The sequence below is a fragment of the Phascolarctos cinereus genome, unplaced genomic scaffold (assembly GCF_003287225.1).
Source record: "Phascolarctos cinereus isolate Bilbo 61053 unplaced genomic scaffold, phaCin_HiC Scaffold_726;HRSCAF=1367, whole genome shotgun sequence".
In the NCBI taxonomy this organism is placed as follows: domain Eukaryota; kingdom Metazoa; phylum Chordata; class Mammalia; order Diprotodontia; family Phascolarctidae; genus Phascolarctos; species Phascolarctos cinereus.
The window spans coordinates 43035092-43056021 of NW_027556098.1; the positions used below are offsets into that span (position 1 = coordinate 43035092).

The 20930-nt window shown below is 37.9% G+C and overlaps 1 protein-coding gene across 2 annotated transcripts in view; it reads left to right on the top strand.

Annotated features, from left to right (window-relative positions):
- The window catches only part of HSF2BP (heat shock transcription factor 2 binding protein), a 95899-nt gene that overhangs the window by 19319 nt on the left and 55650 nt on the right, over nt 1–20930 (top strand). The gene's annotated exons all lie outside the window — the stretch shown is intronic.

The following is a 20930-nucleotide window of genomic DNA, read 5'->3' on the forward strand; positions in this document are numbered from 1 at the left end:
GAAGGAAATTAGAGAAAGCCATAGGCAGATATTAGGAGGGAGAGCATTCCAGGGATGAAGGACAGCTAGAGAAAACTCCCCAATCTGAGAGATAGAGTATCAAGGGTGTTATTTGAGTAAGACAAAGGCCAATGTTACTGGATTGAAGAGTAGGTTGCAGTGTGTAAGGTGTAAGAAGACTGGAAAGGTGAGGTAGGCATGGAGAGGTTTGTTATGAAGGTGCCAAACAGAGGATTTTATGTTTGCTCTGAGAGGCAATAGGGAACCACTAGAGTTTATGGAATGGGCGGTATCAACAGGCTATATCAATGGGGATGGGGGAGGGGTGAGAGATAGTGAGGAATCAAGGATGACATATGCCTAGGTTGAGAGCCTGAGGGAGTGGGAAGATGGCGTTCCCCTCAACAATAATAGGAAAGTTGTGTGTGTGTGTGTGGTGGGGAGAGTGGTTTAGGGGAATAAGTTTTGGACATTTTGAGTTTAAGAAGTCTATTAGACATCCGTTTCGAGATTTCTGAAAGGCAGTTGGAGAAGCAAAACCGGAGGTCAGCAGAGAGATTAGGGCAAGATAGGTAGATTTAAGACTTGTCATCATAGCCATCATAATTAAATCCATAAGTGCTGTTGAGATCACTAAGTTAAATAATATAGAAGGAGAAGAGAAGACCTGGGACAGAACCCTGGTGGAGAAATCTACATACAGTTAGAGGTTTTGACCTAGATGAGGATCCAGCAAAGAAGACTGAGGAGAGATCAGATAGGTAAGAAGAGAACCAGGAGAAAGTGGTGTACTCTAAACCCAGAGAGAAGAGTATTAAAGAAGAGAGAGTGATCAATAGTATCAAAAAGCTGCAGAGAAGTCAAGAAGAATGAGGGTTGAGAAAAAGCTATTGAATTTGGCTATTGAGATAATTGGTAGCTTTGGAGAAGGCAGTTTCAGTGGAATGATGAGATCAAAAGATGAATTGAAAGAGTTAAGAAGAGAGTGAAAAGAGAGGAAAGTGGAGGCACCTATTATAGATGACCTTTTTGAGGAGTTTAGCTGCAAAGAGAGGAAGAGAAATAGGATGATAGTAGGGATGGAAGGGTCAAGTGAGTTTGGTTTTTGGGTTTTTTTTGAGGATGGGGGAGACATGGGAATATTTGTAGGCTGTAAGGAGGGAACCTACTTACCTACTCTAGAGAGAAATTGAAGATAAATGTGGGAATGACAGAAGAGGCTATTTTTAAAAAATATATTTCATTAAATATTTCCCAATTACACTTAAATATTCATTTTTTAAAATTTTGGGTTCCAAATTCTCTCTTTCCCTTCTGTTGTTTCCCCACCCCTTGAGAAGGCAAGCAATAGGATATCAGTTATCCATGTGAGGTCATGCAAAACATATTTCCATGTTACTCATGTTGCAAAAGAAAACAGCCCCCCATACAAGAAAAATTAAGAAAAATTAAAAAATATGTGTCAGTCTGCACTCAGACTCCATCAATTCTCTCTGGAAGTGGATAGCATTTTTCATCATGGGTCCTTTGAAATTGTCTCGGATCATTGTCTTGATCAAAGTAGCTAAGTCTTTCACAACTGATCAGCATTACATCGTTACTGTTACTGTGTACAGTGTTTTCCTGGTTCTGGTCACTTTACTCTGCATCAGTTCTTATAGATCTTCCCAGGTTTTTCTGAAACCATCCCGCTCATCATTTCTTACAGCACAATAGTATTCCAACACAATCATACACCACAGTTTGTTCAGCCATTCCCCAATTCATGGGCATAGAGGGGGAAATCTGTTGAAGGGGATAGAGTGGGATGGGCTTACTTGTACAGGTGGTGGGCTGTGGTAAGGAGTAACGCTGCCTCTTTGTGTATGACAAGGGCGAAGGAAGAAATAGTGATATCTTAGTGATATGAGATAAGGAAGAGGAAGCTCACAGTGAATGGCCCCAGTTTTTTTCTGTAAAATATGAGGTTCTCAGCTGAGAAGGGAGGAAGGGGAGTCATGGGAGATTTATGAAAAGATGAAAAGCTTTGAAAAAGCTGCTGTGATGTGTGTGACAGTGAGTTGATAAGGCAGTTATAGAAGGATTTCCTTGTGACTTTGAAGGCCTTGTTGAGGTTGTGTAACATAAATTTGTAGTGGACACTGTTGGAACTGTTGTTTGATTTTCTTCATCTGCATTCAACAGCACACATGTAGGAATAAAGGTAACAGATGGTTGGAGTGATCTAAGGCTGAGTGAGGTTTGGTAGGGTGCATTTAGTGATATGATAAGGAGACCAGGGACTGAAGAGAAGAAGACAATGTAGAGTTGAAATGGTTCATCAAAGGATCAGAGGAGGAGAGAGATGACCTGGGAGACAAGAGAGAGGGATTGGAGATGGTGGTGTGGACAAAGAATAGGGGTTGGTAAGGAAAAGCAGAGGAAAAGGTTGAAAGCCAATAGATCTCAAGGGATTTCAGAGTTCTTCAACATGGAGGTGATACATTTGTGGGTGATGGCAAATGCAAGGGTGTGACCATTTTGGGGTATGGCTGAATTATGGTAGAAGAGTAGGTAATAGGAAGTGAGTAGTTTGAGGAACTGAGTGGTTAAGGTGTTTGAGAGAGTTACTGTGTATGTTGAAGTTCCCTAGTATGAGAGCAGGAATTGGAGAGGAGAGAAAAATTATGAGCCATGTACCACTCATTGAGGATGGAAGGTCTGTAGACAGTAACTACCAGGATTTTGATTGAGTAGTAATAGGAATAGCATGGACCTCAAAGCAGGAAAATTTACTGAGTGATGGAGTTGGGGGAAACCTGAAAGTTGCAATGGGGAGCAGGGAATATTCCAACTTCCTTGCCTCAGCCAAGGATAATGAATGAAGATGCAGCCAGTACTGACACAGAGACAATATGTCATTGTGAAGAGCCAGATTTCAGGGATGTACAGAAAATGGAAGGAGTGGGAGAGGAAAAGATTCAGGATGAAGATAAGTTTGTTGCCTATGGAACAAGTATTCCAGAGGCCTCAGTGCAATGGGTGGGTAGTGTTAGGTTGTACTTTGAGGTGGAATAGTTGAAGGGGATGGAAATAAGGAATTAGAAGATGAAGAATGGGGTTTGGAGGATGACTTAAGGGATTCAGAAAGACTTGGATGTGTAGAGTATGACCTTATGTGAGAATATTCATCACTGAATGGAAAGTGCTACTTCTCTTCCCGGGAGGAGGCTGGAGATCAGGCAGGAAGCAAGTGCAAGATGAGATGGAAGACATATGGTCAGATGGGAGGCCCTGTTTCACTACTCCTCTTCCCTTTGAAACCTGGATATTAGGCAGGAAAGGGAGCAGTAGGAGATAGAAATCAAATCTGCACAGCAGGAGAAGGAAGTCCTGCTCCCCACTGACTTTCCTCTTCCCTGAAAAGACAGGTGCAGAAGGAGATGGAAGATTTGAAGTCAAAGAGAAGGTTGCTTCTCTTTGCCCCAAGTTCTCCACATCAGGCTGGCTTTAGGAGGTGGAAGTTATCTTGTGCTGGCACAGATAGAAGTTGTTTCACTAACCTCTAGTGTCCTTCCCTCAGGGGACAGGCAGCAGGAGATGGAAGTCTCCATCAGAGGAAGTTCTCATTCCTCTTCTCATATGAGGCTGTAGATCAGGTGGACTCAGCAGGAAGTGGAAATCTCCTGGTGCAGGGGGAAGTCTGGTTGGGATGTAGCATTTTCTGTAGCAAATTTTGAGAGAACGTAGACAAAAGTCACACAGATTGGGCTGTCATGGGGCAGTGGGATATACTGTATAAGAAGGCTGGAAAGGTTGGGGAGGGGGAAGTTAGGTTGTGAAAGACTTTGAATGCCAAACAAAGGCAGTGTGTACCAATCTTTTTTAGTCCATGACATAACTATATGTAAGAATTTAATTACTAGGGCATTTGTCTTATTTTTTTATATATTCTTTTTATATCTCCAGGTACTAACTGATGATATACATTCAGATATGCATACACATATCTTCTCTGTCCCATTGGGAAGGGGACTAGGGGCAATTTTGTGACATGACAGATTGTCATGTTAAATTTCATGAAGAATTGATTTAAAAATATTGGCCAATAGCATGTCTTAATTCTATAGTCAGCGTATTGGTTTGTTTTGTTAAGTTGAGCTTTTTTGCAAGGGGTTCTATTGTATATGTGGGGATTGTGATTAAAAGTAATAGCAATGTAAAAAAGCATCAATAAAACAATTTAGAAGTCTCAATTTCTCTTTAGATAGATATTTTTCTGTTTCATATGAAAAGATTTTTAATAGACTGTTTTTAGGATTATCATAAAATAATGCTTATTAAATCTTTTGTGCTCCCATCATTACTTCCACAGATCTCTAATCTCATCAATATGAGTACATCATTAGTGGATATTGTAGCCCATCCACATCCCATTATATAAAATTCTTGTCCATGGTTTCCTACATAACTTTTTAGGAAGATTTACCCAATATATGTGGAGGTATATTTTATGGGTACCAGTCTGGTACTCACTTTGGCCGTATTTTTGTCCTCTTAGCCAATCTCCTTCCATTTGTCATAATATATTTTCTTATGCTACTTCTATTGAATGATAGCTTATATTTGGAAACATGTCATAGTAGTCTTTTTATGTGTACCGTGAATCTTTCCATTGTCCTGTGGATCACCTGCAACTTCTGTTCTCATATTCATTATATAGCATTATATTTTCATAAATTGCATAGCATCGTAAGGAGAATATTTAAGTTGAAAAGATGGACTTTGGGGGTGGGCTCACCTTGGGGTTGTTGAAAGCAACCACATGATTTCTTTAACTCGCTTAACTCTCCATCTTATTTTATGTCATAGGCTGTACAATAGGTATTCTTCATCAATTTAGCAATTGATCATGTTTTTCCTGTAGGAATTGTTAGGAATTCTTTTTGCCATATCTTTGAGGAGGCCCTATAATATTTTGAGGTTTAATGTAATCAGTACAAGCAAGGTTTTATAGGGATTTCAAAAGTATGTCTCCCTTGGCACAAATAGCATGTTTTCTCTGGACTGTATCTCTCATAAGGTTTTGAGACAAACTTTGGCCATCCAAAGATTTCTTTTTTTTTTACTTAAGAGACAGAAGTAAGGAAGGGAATACATTTCAGGTATGGGAGACAGCCTGTGCAGAAGCACAGAGAAGGAATATACGATCATAAATATTGAGCTGGAAGAAACCTCAGACATCTTCTAAGACAGTAGGACCAAGGAAGTTAAGTTACTTGCCCAAAGTCATGCAGGTAGTAATCATTAGAAATGGTATTTGAACCCAGGTATTCTGACTCCATTCTGGATTGAGTGTTGTGTGTAAGGAACAACAAGAAGGCCAATTTAGGTAGACTCCAGAGTGTGTGAAAGTGAGTAATTGATTAAGTGTGGAAATCTGGTTTGGAGCCAGGTGGCTGAAAGCTTTAAATGCCAAACAGAATCAGTGAAGAAACTAATCAAGACCAATTAGTAGCTTTATGTTTGATTGTAGAAATAAGGGAACTGCAGGAGTTTAGTATATAGAGGAGTGACATTGTCAGACCTGTGCTTTGGGAAAACTATTTTGACATCTATATGGAAGATTGAATGGAAGACAGGAGATACTTGAGGCAGGGAGGCCAATTAAAAGGCTGTTTTAATAGTCCAGGTAAGATATGATAAGGACCTGAATTAGCTTCATGGCTATGTGAGTAGGGAAAAGTGAATGGATATGAGATATGTTGTAGAGCAGTGGTGTTAAACTCAAATAGAAATGGGGGTCACTAATCTGTATATAATGATCCCTGCATCCCTCACTAAGGGACACATGTTGACTTATTTAAAAATATAATACTAGCTGTATTTTATTGTATTTTTATTTCTTTTGTTAAATATTTCCCAATTGCATTTTAATGTAGTTTGAACTGTACTTGAGAGTTTTGTGGGCCACATGTAGCCCAGGGATCTTGAGATCTGAGAGGTTGAGACCCCTCAAAGACTAGAGTACAGGACAGGGTCATCTGGAATGAATTCACAGATTCAAGCATTCTTTAAGTCAAGTTGGCAAAAAGTTTATTGTTACGCTTTTCAGTGGGCAAGGATTCTTAAGGAACTTGTGAGAGACTGAGGATGGAGCTAGGGTATATATGGAAAGGACCATGGGAAAGGAATACCAGGGATACTGATTAGGTAATCTAAAGGTCCAGGTGTCTTTGGGAACTATGGATGGGAAAGTGTAGGGAGTATACCAGACAGGGAGGGAGATGTCAGAATCTGGCAGGAGGAAGAGTCCCTGGGCCAGCCAGGGACAAAACTCCTTGGGCCAGACAAGACACCCCTCTCTCTCTGCCCTGATTAGAGAATGCTCTGCAGCAAGGGAAAGTTTTCTGACAAGACAGGAGCTTACTAAGGAATTGGGAGGCTTCCAGAGACTTGTTCTTAGGGCTGAGGCCTGAGCAGCTCAGCACTCTCTCACCCAGCTTTGTGTAGCTGCACCAGAGAGAGAGATAAGGGTCTTGCTGGGGCCCACTCATGAGTCATTGCTAGGTACAGTGCCTTTGGGCTGGGGAGAAATTGTCAGAGACAGTGTTTCTGAGACTAGGGAGAAATTGGGGTCCAAGTACAAGCACAAGCATCCAAGCACCCCATCAGCGCCTTATTTTTTTTTTTTTAGGCAATTGGGGTTAAGTGACTTGCCCAGGGTCACACAGCTAGTAGGAGTCAAGTGTTTGGTCTGAGGCCGGATTTGAACTCAGGTTGTCCTGACTTCAGGGCCGGTGCTCTATCCACTGCGCCACCTAGCTGTCCCTGGCGCCTTATGTTTAACACCTCTTATAGAGGAAGAGTCATCAGGGTTAAGCAACTGATTTGAGTATATGGGCTGAGGGAGAGTGAGGACTTGAGGATGACTCTGAGCTTATAAACTCCAGAACATATGGTGCACTTAACAGAATTAGGAAAGTTTGGAGGAAGGATGGGACATGTTGAGTTTGAGGTACTTGTGGAATATCTAATTCAAAATATATAATATGGCAGTTGGTGATAAGAACCTGGAGCTCAGGGGAGAGAATAGGGTTCAGTAGCTGAATCTGGGAGTCACCTTCATGTAGATGGTAAGCAGACCTCATGGGTACTGGTGAGGTCATTTAGAGGGAGTATATAGAGCAGACCTGCATAACCTGGCAACTAGATAGGGGCCAAAATTAAAACGGGCTAAACTTCTTTGGGACACAGATCAGTTTTTAGTGGTTCAATTTCCAAGTAAAAGGTATAATTAATGATTAAACTATTTTGCAAATAAACCATATTTTAAAAAGGGGAATTTCAGTTAATATCAATTAATTACACCTATTAAGATTTTTATTTATTATGAAATCACTTTAATGTTAAAAAATTACTTTGCTAAGCGGTACAAGTTTTAATCCATTTTTCAGGTTTTCTTACTGTTTACATTTTAGTTAATGAGACTTATTACTCTTCTTGTAAGCACTCAGTTTATTGTACTCCGGAATCATGTTTGAAATCAATGTTTTCAAAATATCTTCCAAGTGTTCATCGGTTAGAGTTGATCATTGCTTATTTTTATTCAAGTTCATAATGGAGGTTTGTTCACATATATATATATATATTCGCTCCCAAATGTGCTGAAAATCTGTAAAGCACTGTCTCACAGATTTTTAAACTTTCCCTTGTCCAAACTCTTGTAGAAGTCTTGAAGGCTGGTTTCTCTGTGTTTATTTCAGTGAACTGTTGAATGCTGAAGTTCAATAACCTCTGGCTGTAAATACACAGGGAGTTCCTGTGGATCCACAGAGAGAGGATCTTCAGTTAACTTAAATTTAATGTTACCTTCTTTGGATAGTGTCAGTCTTCTGTCAAGTTTCTGGATCAAAAGTTCAATATTTTTCTCCTAACTTGAAGTGGCACTTTCTCCTTTTGACAGTTGGCTTTTTAATAGCTTCAGTTTCATTTTGAAAGCCTTTACTGCGGCAATAATTTGAAAAATAAGTTGACTTTTCCTTTGAAGTTGTAAATTCACTTCATTTAGATGGCTTGTGATGTCACATAAAAAAATACAGGTCATTATTCCAAACTTCAGTATGCAGCTCTGGGAAATTTTTTGTCTTTCTCTAAGAATTGAACAATTTCTTTCTTGAGAGCAACAAAATACTGTAATACTCTTCCACAGCTCAACCAAAGAACTTAGAGTACATTGTTGCAGGTGGCCCCAGCCTCTTCAAGAAATGCTCAAAATGACCTATGTTTTAGTTCCCCTTGAACAAATATAGTTTACAATCGAAAGTACCACTGACATTACATGGTTGAAATTCAAAACTTTGCTTATTACACTTGCCGATTTACAATGCAATGATACTTAGTTATTTTTTTTTGCCAGCAAACTCTTCAACAAGAGGTACTGCACCAAGGTTTTTCCCCCACAAAGATGGAGCGCCATCAGTGCAAATAGCCACTAAGTTTTCAAACATTGTTCCTAACTTTTCAGTTATACACTTGTTTACTTGATTTGTGATTTCTTTTCCAGTAGTTTGACCTCGCATGGGGTAAAAACCAGCCAGTTGCTCCGTTACTTCAAAGTTGTCATCAACACCTTGAATGAAAATTAGAAGTTGAGCAGTGTCTGTCAAATCAGTGTTCTTGTCCATCACTAAAGAATAATAGCTGAATTCACTTGCCTTCTGATTTAACTGATCGTTAAGTTTATTGGATATATCAGCTACTCTTCTCTGCGTGGTCATATGGAACAAATTTCTATTCTCAAAAACACTTTTTTTATTGGGACATAATTCAGAAACTGCAATCAGCAAACTCTTCTTTATGAAGTCTCCTTCAGTAAAAGACTTCCCAGCAGCAGCAATTTCTTTAAAAATCTGAAAACTAATCTTAGTGGCCACCTTATTTTCTGAGTTTAATGTCTTGAAAAACCATTGTTCACCACTGAGATTTTTCAACAATTTGGAAGCTTTAATTTATTTTTCATTGGTGTCCAATTTGCTTAAGTCAGGATGTTTCAATTTGAAATGACAAAAAAGATTGTATTCCTTTAGAATGGCTGTTCTTGGCAAATAGGGCACAGTATTTTGTCTCTTGTGTAAGTAAACAAGTATCTATTTGTCCGCTCCAGGTTAAACACTCTATGTTCTGATTTTCTCTTCTGTTTCTTTTTATCACCAATTTTAGAAATTTACCCCAAACACTTTAATTTTAGAACCAAAAAATCTCCACAAGGAACTGCTTACATACAAAGAAATACTGAACTGAGTGTCTGACCTTGTAGAAAGTGCCAGTTACTCATGTAACTTGGAAGGTGATCGAGCAGCAAGGGAGGGCAAGAAGCCCTCGAGTTGTTGCCACTCATTGCATAGTGGGCAGCAGCTATGTTGGCACATGGCTGCGCTCACTTTGTTCTTGTTAGACGGCAGCAACAACTGAAAACATAGTGAAAAGATATGACTTCTGCTCCTCTCAGACTAGAGACAGACTGATGATGGTTGGTTGCTGTGGGTCATGTGACAAACAAGAGACTGCATAGGGGCAACCCACCTGCCAAGTTACATGACGGGCAGAGTAGTGACTAGTGGAAAGCAAGTTAAACGGGACATGGACAAAGCATTGGTTACAACTTTACTTTCTTTTACATCCTCTACATTTTTCGTGGGCTGACTGAATTGCTTTGGTGGGCCACATGTTGTGCAGGCCTGATGTAGAGAGAGAAGAAGAAGAAGATGGTAATGATGGTGATGATAGTTGCTACCATTTATATAGTACTTTAAGAATTACAAAACATTTTACAAATATTACCTCACTTTATCCTCCTGACAACCCTGGGTGGTAGATACTGTAATTATCCCTATTTTATAGATGAGAATACTGAGGCAGACAAAAGTTTAAGTGGTTTGCCCAATGTCCTATAGCTAAGTGTCTGAGACCGGCTTTGAACTCATGTCTTCCTGAGTTTTTAGATCCAGTGCTCTATCTATCATATCAAATAAAAAGGTTTTAGACAGAACTGAGGTTGTGGTTTGTATATCCATTCAGATCATTTATCCATTGGAAATTTAATATTATATGTATATTGTAATAAAATCACCTAAATTTAATTTCTATTAATATACTTTCTGGTTTTATTGTAGGTCTTGTGGACCTGGGTCCTTCTGTGTTGACTTAGGTTCTTCCTCAGCTCATTTGTGTTCTCGGGTTTATTGTATTTGATTGCTTCTCTTATTTTCCTTGATTCATTGATCTATTTTACTACTTTTGAAATGATTATTAAATAGTTTTGATAAATCACTGCTTTATAGTATAGTTTAAAATCAAGAATACAATTCTCTCTTCATTTCCTGCTTTCTTTTAAAGTTATTTTCCTTGACAATCTTTGGGATTTTCTCCTTCAAATAAATTTTGTTATTAATTTTGACTTTCTATAAAGTGACCACTATGTGGCTTGATTGGTATAGGAATAAATATGTAAATTAATTTTGTATTAATGTTGTTTTTATTATGTTAGTGCTGTCAACAATAAGAAATTAATGTTTCTCCAATAATTCAGTATTTCTCTATTTCTTTAAAGAGTACTTAACATATTTATGTAAGTCCTTAGAATATCATTGTAGATTGACTCCACATCATGCATTTTGTAGTTATTTTGAATGGTATTTCTCTTTTGATCATTTCTTCCTGGTTTTTGTTAGTACTAAATACCACTGATTTTAAAAAATTTATTTTATGTCATACTACTTTAATTAAATTAATCAGTTGTCTTATTTAATTTCTTCACTAATTCTCTGAGGAGTTTAAAATGAACTGTTATGCAACCTGCATAGAGTGATAATTTTGTTTCTTTTTTGCCACTTTTTATATTTTTATTTCTTTCTCTTATCTTATTGCTATATTTATAGAACTGTATCATTTAATAAAGGAGCACCTTTGATTTATTCCTGTTCTCATTGGAAAAGCTTTCAGTATTTTTCTATTTCAGAAGAAGAAAAGCACTTTCAGGCCTACTGTGCATTTTTAAGATTTCTAACATAAGTGAGTGCTGTATGTAAAAGAAAATTTTTTCTAAGCCTATTATTATAATCCTATGGATTTTTTGATCATTTATGAGTAATTATATTGTTTTCCTAATAATTGAATTTTTACATCCTTGGCATAAATTCAATGTAGTAGTCTTCTTTTTTTTTTTTTTTTTGGCGAGGTGTCAGGGTGAAGTGACTTGCCCAGGGTCACACAGCTAGTAAGTGTCAGGTGTCTGAGGCTGGATTTGAACTTAGGTCCTCCTGACTCCAAGGCCAGAGCTCTATCCACTGTGTCACCTAGTTGCCCCTCAGTGTAGTCATAGTCGATAATCTTTTGTAGACATGGAGTCAGGAAGACTTGAGTTCAAATTTGGCCTCAGATATTTACTAGCTGTGTGACCATGGGCGAGTCACTTAACCTTGTTTGCCTCAGTTTTCTCGTCTGTAAAATGAACTGGAGAAGAAAAAGGCAAACCACTCCAGTATCTTTGCCAAGAAAAACCCAAATGGGGTCACAAAAAGTTGGACATGACTGAACAATAAGAAGTATGGGAATTAATTAGTTTTTAAAAATTTATTGGAATTCACTTATAATAGCCATCTAGACCACCTCTGATTTATTTATTTATTTATGTATTTTTTTTACCCCATTCTACCTCTCCCTTTCTTCTTCTCCAAGTATAATCCTCTCTCATCCCTTAATTTTATTCTCCAGATATGACCCCTTAATCTTCAGCTCACCCTTTGTGCCCTCTAGCTATCTATCTACATATACATACATATAATTTTTTTCCTCCAACTACCCTGATACTGACAAAGGTCTCATGAGTTATAAATATCTTTCCATGCAGGAATGTAAACAGTTCAATCTTAATAAGTCTCTTATGATTTCTCTTTACCTCTTCATGTTCCACTTGAGTCCTGTATTTGAAAGTCAAATTTTCTATTCAGCTCTAGTCCTTGTCATCAAGAATGCTTGAAAGTCCTCTATTTCACTGAATGACCATTTTTTTCCCTGAAGGAGTATGCTCAGTTTTGCTGGGTAAGTGATTCTTGGTTGTAATCCTATCTCCTTTGCCCTCCGGAATATTATATTCCATGCCCTGTGGTCCTTTAATTGTAGAAGCTGCTAAATCTTGTGTTATCCTGATTGTGTTCCCACACAGTACTTGAACTGTTTCCTTCTGGCAGCTTGTAATATTTTCTCCTTGACCTGGGAACTCTGGAATTTGGCTACAATATTCCTAGGAGTTTTCCTTTGGGGATCTCTTTCAGGAGGAGATCTGTGGATTCTTTCAATTTCTATTTTGCCCTCTGGTTCTACTATATCAGGGCAGTTTTCCTTGATAATTTCTTGAAAGATGATGTCTAGGCTCTTTTTTTGATCATGGCTTTCAGATAGTCCAATAATTTTTAAATTCTCTCTCCTGGATCTGTTTTCCAGGTCAGTTGTTTTTCCAATGAGATATTTCACATTGTTTTCTGATTTCGTGATTTCTCATAAAGTCACTGCCTTCCAGTTGCTCTATTGTAATTTTTAAGGCAGTATTTTCTTCAGTAAGCTTTTGGACTTCCCTTTCCATCTGGCCAATTTTGCTTTTTAGGGCATTTTTCTCCTCATTGGCTTTTTGGACCTCTTTTGCCATTTGGGTTAGGCTATTTTTTAAGGTGTTATTTTCTTCAGTATTTTTTTGGGTCTCCTTTAGCATCACTCTCAGTTTTTCCTCTACTTCCCTTACTTGCTTCTCAAAATCGTTTTTGAGTTCTTCCATGGCCTGGGACCAATTCATATTTTTCTTGGAGGCTTTGGATGTAGGGGCTTTGACTTTGTTGTCTTCTTCTGGTTGTATATTTTGGTCTTCTTTTTCACTAAAGTAAGATAATATAGTCTGACTCTTTTTGTGCTGCTTGCTCATGATCCCGGCCAATTACTTGAGTTTTAAACTCTGTGTTAAGGTACGAATCTACTTCCAATGTGGAGAATGTACTGTCCCAAGCTTCGGGGGTTTGTACAGCTGTTTTCAGAGATACTTGTAGGGACCTGTAAATTTTCAGTTTTCTTCCAAGGTGGTATGATAAGGGGCGAGGTGTTTACTCTTTTCCTGGCCTGTGACTACAACTACTCCTTTCTGTCCTGTAACTGTGAGGAGGGGCTCCTCTCCACAACCAGTACAAGCTCCACCAAGCCAGCGCTCCTCCTCATCCCAGCACCACAGCCTGGAACTGTGGCCCAGATCCAAACATGGGCAAAGCAAGAGATTCCTGCCTCAGCACTGGCAAAGAGATCCCTGCAATCCCTCTCTCATTAGCCACTGGATTCCCCCTCAGTCTGTGGGCCAGAAGCTCGGGAAGCATCTACACCACAGGGCCACACTCTTGGGGAATGGAGCTGAAACCCCGCCTTCCTTTCTCAGCACTGACAGAAACAGACTTTTTCCACCGACCTTCTAAGTTGTCTGTGGCATTGGTGGATTGAGGATGCTGGAAACCTCCACAGCTGCCTGAGATTCAGTCCTCTAAGGCCTGCTCCAGGTTTGCTGCGGCCTGCGCGCCCACTCCACGCAGCGCTGTGCTCCCAGCCTGGCATGATACACCTTTCTGATCAATCATCCAGGTTTTCTTGGGCTGGAAATTTGTTTCACTCTGTCTTTTTGTGGGTTCTGCTACTTCAGAATTTGTTTAGAGCCATTTTTTTATGAGTATTTGGAGGGGTTTGGAGGAGAGCTCAAGCAAGTCACGCTTTCACTCTGCCATCTTGGCTCCGCCCTGATTTATTTTTAAGTTTCAAAATGCAGAATATGTACTTTGAAGTGGGGCTAAAAGTCTATCCCATTTACCATATGATCAGACCTTGGCAGCTTCAAATTTATGGAATAGTCAAGAACCAGGAAGTAAGCCAAAGAGATTTTATCTACAATAAAATAGAGATGACACAAAACACATGATACATTTTCTTTCCAAGAATGTACCCACGACTTGTCCAAGGCAAAAGTCTGGGAGGTTCTTCTCATACCCTATTCTTATTGCTTAATTCCTCCATTCCCAGCCTCCATATCTCTAGTTTTTTCATGTTCCTTTAGCTATCCAGAGCTGGTTTTTGAAATAACCTTTTCAGATGTGACTTCTAATTGTACAGTGTTTCCAAATTACCTCTCTTTATCTTTCTGACATGAACATTCCCATTCCTAATTGGTTCAGTTGGTAGAACTCTAGATTTGGAGTCAAGAAGATCTGAATTTGAATCCTGTACTAGACACTTAGTATGTTACCCTGAGCAAGTTGCTTTACCTCTTTCAGCCTCAGTTTCCTTGATTGTAAAATAGAGATAATAATAGCACCTATCTTATAGGGATGTTGTGAGCGTCAAAGGAAATCACACATTATTTGCACTTTGCAAATCTTGAAAGCTATACAAATGCTAGCTAGCATTTTTTAGCTGTGGTTGATCTCAGCTAGTTGTTAGGTAAATATCCTGTGTAAGCCCATTTCTCCTGGGGTGCAAAAGACTCTAATCATCTTCAATCGACCTCCTCCAAGATTTATTAAAAAGACAATTAAAATAAAACCAAAAAAATCTCTAATTGGTTGAAAGCATGACAGAATGAACAATTTTAGGCAGTATGGATGACTCTGCACACTGTATATTTTATTTACCTTTGTATGAATTATTCAGGACTATTCTATATTAGGATCAGGAAAGTTACAAGCTTTGGACAGGAGGTTAAAATTTCATTGGTGTATTGGGGTAAAGCAGCAAATTAGATACACCTAATCTAAATCTTTTTTGTAAGCCCAAATCCTATAATTTGTAGCTGAGATAACTGAAGCCCAGAGATGGTAAGTGGTTTGCTCAAGGTTCTCCAGCTAGAAAGTGGCACTGATCATTCTGTTCATGTTCATATTCTCTAAACTTCCTAGCACATATGTAACGCTTATATCAAAGGTCTCTCCTTCAGGTCTCTAGTGATTGCTACTGTCTCTTTAAGAGCCAGAGACGTTGAGAGAATAATAATGTTAACTAGTCATCTGTTACAGATTTCTGTCACAGTTGTGGAGAAACTGAGAAGCTAGAGTTTTAATAGAGATGTCTGAGAGAAATTAGAGAAGACAGCATAAAAGAAATTGGGCCTTTTTTCCTGGTGGAAGTTTTAACTTCCTGTAAAGGATAAAGGGAATCTTTAAGAGGAGACATTGCTTGGTATCTTGAGAGAAATTCATAGAGGGACTGTGTTTTCAGAAGTCAGTTTATTAGAGTGATATTGAAAGTGACTTTATGATCTTTCTTCTAGCTTGAAAAGTGTAAATATAGCCTGGACATGGCTTCTGCTGTGTCACATGCACCCACCTTTTCTCTCTTTGGGCTGGCTCATTCACTTCACTGGTTACTGTGGGGGATTTTTCCCTGTTGTGGCTGGCCATGGCTACCACACTGTTACAAACTACTCTCAGAGTCCTAAGAGTAACCCTTATATGGGGGAATATATTCCTGCTACTTGCTGCTGTAGTACCTGAACCCCCACTGGTGTACTTCCCACTTGCACAAATCGGTTACAGTAACACCATTAAGTCTTAAACAGGAAACATAAACTAAATGAGAAAGCAAAATCAAGAATGATCATCACACAACACTTACTAAACAGAAGGCAAGGGCAAGAATAATCAAAGCAAAATAGTCCATACATAAACATGGGTCACATTCTCCAACCCATACATACAGTGTCTGGGGCAGAGACTAGGGCCTAGTCTTCCACATCCTTGGATGCATCTTTTGACTGAATCCAAGTTTTACAGAACAAATCCTTTTATTAAGGGAATTTGTTCTGGGAAATTTAGCTTCAGTCAGAGGGCCTCACTTGTGGACCTAGGACACATGTGGCCTCGAGGCCATAGGTTCCCCACCCCTGGAATAGGCACAAACTTACAGAAACGTAGCAATGAAACATATGAAGAGAGAGCCCGTGTTTTGGGGGATGGAGAGCAACTTGAAATTCTGGACACCATAGGCCAGGTTGTGTGCAATCTTTTTAGATAACAGTTAATACCACAGATCCTCTGCTGGGCCCGGCTGTACTTCTCCTCTGAGCCTCTCCACTCTCCTGCTAATCAAAGCCACTTCTTTGCTACTCAAAAGCACACTGAAGCAGTGTTAAGCTCTTTTAGCTGACATCTCTTTAATCCTGGGATCATAAGAACTTTGAAACTCTGTTCTTTGGCCATACTTTGAGGGAACATGAAACTCTTTCAGTAAAAAGGAGTTCGCTTAAGCCTAGGATCCACAAAGCTTTTCAGATCTGCCTTCTACTTATTAACTTTGAGGAGTTTTTTCTCTTTGAGCTATAGAAGGCAATAAAAGCAATGTAGTCAAGTCACTGGAGAGTTTACCCTCTTCCAAGCTGTAGTAGGTACTAGAAAGCAAGTTATCCTTTCCCCAGCTCCCTCTTCACACAGTACAGGATGTAGTTGGTGACACAGTGGATCTATACCTGCGCTTGGAGCCGGGAAAAGTCAGGAAGACCTGAGATCAAATTTGGCCTTAGACACTTACTAGCTGTGTGACCCTGGACAAGTCATTTAACTCTGTTTTACTCAGTTTCCTCAACTATAAAATTGGGATAATAATAGCATCTACTTTGCAGGGTTGTTTTGAGGATCAAATGAGGTAAGATTTGTAAAAGGCACCTAACACAATGCCTGAAACATAGTAGGCACTATATAAGTGCTTATTCTCTTTCCTTCCCTTTCTTCATTCAGCTCCCAACATCAAAGCTTGCCTTCAGTCAGATCAGCTTTCTCTATCAAATGCAGAGCCTGTCTGTTTATGGTAACCTGGTCTCAGCCGTGCTTATCTGTATAAATCTTAATGTTATAGGTAATGTAATACCTATAATATAATAGATAATATAAGAGACATAGGTAAACAACAACATATTGTTGGATTCTGCTTTCTAATCTAGTCTGCTTTCCTCTTCCAATTTATGGGAGAGTTAGTTCTTCCCATCCACATTCATGGTTATGATTGTTAATTGATTATTTCTTTACATTTTGTCCTCTTACTTTTTCTTCCTTTTGTTCTCACTCCCCTCTTTACAAATATGAAGGTAATGAAAGAGAGATAATTTGCTTGACACTTGTGATCTATAGATGAAGTAGTCTGTTTACACTTCATGGTCCCCATTCTTCTTCCAGTAGCTTCACCTCTGATCCCAGTCAAAATGAGAGGCAGAAGCAAAATCTGTTATGCTTCTACTTAATTAAAAAACAAATGAGAGTATCAATTGTGGTTTCAGATAAGGCTGTAGTAATTATAGATAAGAGATAAGCAGAGAAATTATATTATGTTTAAAGGCACCACAGATAATATACATCTTTTACCATTTGACCAGTTCTTATTTTTAAGAAGTTATCTTCTTCAGTATTGTTTTGTGCCTCTTTTACCAAACTCTTAATTCTCTTTTTATATATTTTTTTGCATTGCTCTCATTTTGCAATCTTTCCTTTACAAATCTTTTTTGATTTTAAAAGTTTTTTTTTAAACCTGTTTCTTTAGCTTTTCTAGGCATTCCTGTGCTTTTGTGCCTGATCTGCGTTTTTCTTTGCGACTGTAAGGTTTTAAGTCATTGTCTTCTGAGTTTTTGTCTTGAGCTTTCCTGTCATCATAGTAGCTTTTTGTGGTCAGGTTCTTTTTTTTGCTCATTTTTCTAGCCTATTTCTTGACTTTGGGCTTTATGTTAGTGTTGGGTTCTGCTCCCCTCTGGGAAGTGAGGGCAAGTCTAGTCTAAGCTTCTGTCTTTCATGAGCTTTTGCTGCTTTTGTAGCTCAGTGGGCACCTCTAAGTTTTTATTGCTTCCAAAGTGGTATAATCCAGGAAGAGGCATGGTTGGTCACTGCCCTCCTGGTCTGTACTCCTGGTCCTTACACAGGTAGGGTCCCTGCTGACCATTCCTCTCCAATCTGGAATTATGACCTGGAACTGCATAATGGTCAACAGACCTGCCAATTGGCGCCAAATCCTGTGCTCAGTGTTAGTGGAGGGGTCCCCTGGTCTTTTTGGAACTATGCCCAAAGGTCAATCAAACTGTGCATACCCTTTGATTCAGCAATACCACTACTAGATCTGTATCCCAAAGAGATCATAAAAAAGGGAAAAGGACCTACATGTACAAAAATATTTGTAGTACCTCTTTTTGTGATGGCCAAGAATTGGAAATTGTGGGAATGCCCATCAATTGGGGAATGACTGAACAAATTGTGGTATATGAATGTAATGGAATACCATTGTGCTATAACAAATGATAAGTAGGTAGATTTAAGAAAAACTTAGAAAGACATATATGAATTGATGCTGAGTGAAGTGAGTAGAACTGGGAGAACATTGTATACAGTAACAGTAATATTGTGCGATGATCAACTATGATTGACTTAGCTCTTCTCAGCAATACAGTGAGCCAAGACAATTCCAAAAGACTCATGATGGAAAATGCTATCTATATCCAGAGAAAGAACTGATGGAGTCTGAATGCAGATTGAAGCATACTCTTTTCAGATTTTAAAATTTTTTTGCTTTTTATTTTCCTTCTGTTCTGTTTCTTTTTTCACAATATGTGGAAATATGTTTTACAAGATTGCATATGTATAACCTATATCTGATTGCTTGCCATCTTGGGGAAGGGATAAGGGGAAGGAAGGAGGGAAAAAATTTGGAACCCAGAATCTTTCAAAAACTGAATATTGAAAATTGTGTTTACATGTAATTGAAAAAAATAAAATGCTATTAAATAAAGAAAAAAAGGAAGTTAAGTGACTTGCCCAGGGTTACATAGCTAATAAATTTTTTTATGCTGGAGTGAACTTGGTCTTCCTGACACTAGGCCCAGCACTCTACTGCACCACCTAGCTGTCACCCCTTAGTAATGGGGGGACTCAATGTATCCCTTTCAGATCAAGATAAATCTAACTGAAAGATTAAAACAATGTTAAGGACCTGAATAGAGCTTTAGAAAAAATAGATGTGATAGATCTGGTGACTACTGAATGGGAACAGAAAGGAGATTACAGATACTGAGATGAGCATGACACCTTTACATAGCTGTGCATAGTACTTTTACAAAATGTGACTATGTATGTATATAATATATATATGTATGAGCACCTCATCTAAAATTCAGGAAAGTAGAAATACTGAACACATCATTTATTGACTACCATATGACAAAAGTTATATTCAATAAAGAGTCTTTGAAGAAAGACTCGAAATTTGAGACCAAAAAAAACTTTGGTGGGTCAAAGAAACAGAAAATTTCATTAAAGAAAATGTCCATAATGAGATAATGTATTAAAACGGCTAGGATATAGTTAAAGCAGTCTTTTAGGGTATAATTTCTATCTTCAATGCTTTCTTTAGCAAAAGAAAGATCAATGAATTGAACACAAAACTAAAAACGCTAGAATAAGAAAAAGAGCAAAAAACAGGATAGAAAATTTAAATATTAAAGAAAAGGTTAACAAAGCAAAAAAAATCTCATTAACTTGATAAATAAGGTGTTTTAAAAAAGAATACAATAGATTAATCTCATTAAAATAGAAGGAAGACCAGATTATATAAAAAATGAAAAAAAATTGTTATAGTTGAAGAGGAAATAAGGAAAATTATCAGAAAGTTTTGTTTAATTATATACTATCAAAATAACAAGAAATGGATGAACACTACAAAAATACAAAGTACTCAGATGAACAAAGATAGAAATAGATTATTTAAATAACCACATCTCAGAAAAAGAAATTGAACAATCCATAAATGGACTCCCAAAGGAAAAAAAATACCTACAGGACTAAATGAATAAGGAAATATATTCTATCAAATATTAAAACAACTAATTCTAATATTACACTATTTATAATTATAGACTGTTTATAATTAGACATCTTTAACTGGATATCCCATAGATATTTTAAATTCACCATATCACAAACTAATTTCTTTATCTTTTTCCCTAAACCTTCCTTTTTCTGAACTTCCCTTTACTGTTGAAAGTACTTCCCCCAGTCACCCAGACTTGTAATCTAGATCTCATACTCTATTCCTTCCTCTCCTGTCATATCCAATCATTTGCTAGGTCCTTTCTCTCTTCTGATACTACCATCATTCTAGTATAGACACTTATTACCTCATACCTGGACTGTTATAATAGCCTTCTACTTGGTCTCCCCACCTCAAGTCTCTTTCCATTTGATTCTGTCCTTCACTTAGCTGTTAAGTTGATCTTCGTGAATTTCAGGTCTGACCATATCACCCCCCCACCCTTCTATTCAGTCATCTCCAGTGGTTCCCTATTACTTCCAGGATCAAATATAAAATCCTATTTTAAAGCTCTTCATAACATGGCCCTTCCTACCTTCCCAATTTTCTTGTACCTTATTCCCACACTAGACTGTGAGCTCCTTGAGAGCAGAGACATTTCTCCCTCCTTCTTTGTATTCCTAATGATTAGCAAGGTACTTGGCACTTAGTAGATAACTTAACAAATACTTGTTTACTAATAAAAATAGGAAAGAAGAAATTTACAAAATTCCTTCTATCTTGATACTTAAACCAGGGAGAGACAAAACAAAGAAAAAAAATTATAGGCAAATATTCCTAATGAATATGGATAAAATATTTAAAATAAAATCTTAGCAATTACCATAAGATTTCATAGATATGATTTTTCTTTCAGTTTTTTAATGTAATTCACCTTTATTCTATCAATGTTATTTTCTCTGCTTAGGTAACAAAGATTAAAAAATAAAATTAATAACAGTTTGAGATTATTTTAGAATTGCAGGAAGATTTTAAGAATGTTGTATATAGGCAGTCCACACTTTTAATCCTAATGTAATTTTTTTTTGGGGGGG